Raw genomic sequence first — 1,811 nt, 5'->3', positions numbered from 1 at the left:
ACAAACAAACTGCGTTTGTACGCACACAACAACACTCTCTGGCTAGCTGACTGGCTGGTCACGTGGCGTTACACTTGCACGTGTCCTTTTAATGACCAACAAATGTAAGTTCATAAGCGGGAGTGCATCTACATATGTAAAAACGAAAACAAAACCAAAAAAAAACAAGCATATATCTTGTAATATTGAGAATCACAAAAGCTCCGAAATAACTAGAGCCCATCACACGCTGGTCAAATAACAAATTTCATATGTGAAAGGATAATATGTTGAAATTCAATGCCCGCTACGGGTAAACCAGTGACAATATGCCATTAGGCAAATAATCATAATAAGTACAATGAAAGAGCAAACAAAAACAACAATAAGAAATATTAAATAAAATGCATTAATAAATTATGCTTACATTACTGGAGGCAAAGTAGGCGTAAGCCATGAAAGGAAAGGCATGAATAGCTCAGTCAAAGAGATATATGATTTTTTGTGGAATCAGAGGAAATCAATTCATAAAACTTTTATAATTGAACGAATCTTACTCTCAATAAATATAAACGTAAATTTGCACTCTTTTTCCAATTAGAAAAACAAGTTCCCAAGAACACAGGGAATGAAAAATTTGAAAGCTTAGCCCTTTCTTAGCAGGTTTTACCGATCGGAGACATATTTGATATTATCCACTGAAGAGAGAGACCTTCTTGAGACTCAATAGACCGGAAATGCCGATATGATAGAGAGATATTAAGGATAGTTCTATCGATTTGAATGAACTCCATTACTGCATTCATTCACCTTGAACTGCATGATATAGTTAATACTTTAGTTGAAATATAGCTTAAACATTAAAGATCAAGAGAATGCTTTGAAACTTTCGCAATGACTTAAAACACATCTCTAAATCAATACTATTATTCTGAACTAAGTCATCTACTGCGATCTTAGACTTCCTGAAACGCTGGAATAGAATATCCGCCATGGAGTTTAAAAATTTAAAAAAGTTCCAAGGAAATACCTGGAAAAGACGTGTGCACAATTTCAGACCGATATCTCAATATTTGAGGGATTTGTTAGGGTATATACAGACAGACGGACATTACTAAATCGACTCAGCTCGCCACGCTGATCATTTGTATATAATATATGTATATACTTTAGAGGGTCTTCGACGTTCCCTTTTTGGCTAATGCCAACATCGTCTCCAACTTAATATACCCTGTTCAGCGTATAAAAATATGAATTGTTTCTGTTTTAATGTTTTTAAATTACCTAGGATATTAGTCTTCTACTAGGTTAAAAATAAAAACAGGAAAAGTTGCTTCAAGTTGTCTTCTAATAAAAAAAAGTAATTTGTAACCGTTATGTTATATCTGCTTGGCCTATTAAAAAGCATCCAGCAATTGCTGCCAATTCAATATATATTATATTAACTGTAAAATTTTCGTATTTTGCGCAAATCGATTTCTTACAACATTTACGATTTTATTTGCAACATAACGGCGGTTATATTGAACAACTTTTTACCAAGTTGATTGCATGCAACAATATACCATATCTAATGCTATAATATGCGATAAAAATTGTAAAATATATAATTTTAATGTGCAATCGTTACTTTAAATAGCCGCTTTGAGCGCATCTCACACGAGAGCGGTGCTAAATGTCTGCAGCAAGCGTGCTTGCAACATAAATTTTCTTATGTGATTTTTTTATTAATTTCTTTTATACCATTTTCCAGTGCAATGTTCACAACAAAAATATAAAAGTCCAATTGTAGAAAAGATAAATGGCAATTGTAAAAAGAAAGTTGTAAAAAA

This window comes from Bactrocera oleae, chromosome 6 (assembly GCF_042242935.1).
Source record: "Bactrocera oleae isolate idBacOlea1 chromosome 6, idBacOlea1, whole genome shotgun sequence".
Taxonomy (NCBI): domain Eukaryota; kingdom Metazoa; phylum Arthropoda; class Insecta; order Diptera; family Tephritidae; genus Bactrocera; species Bactrocera oleae.
The sequence above is the reverse complement of the archived record's forward strand: the minus strand, read 5'-3'. Positions refer to the sequence as shown.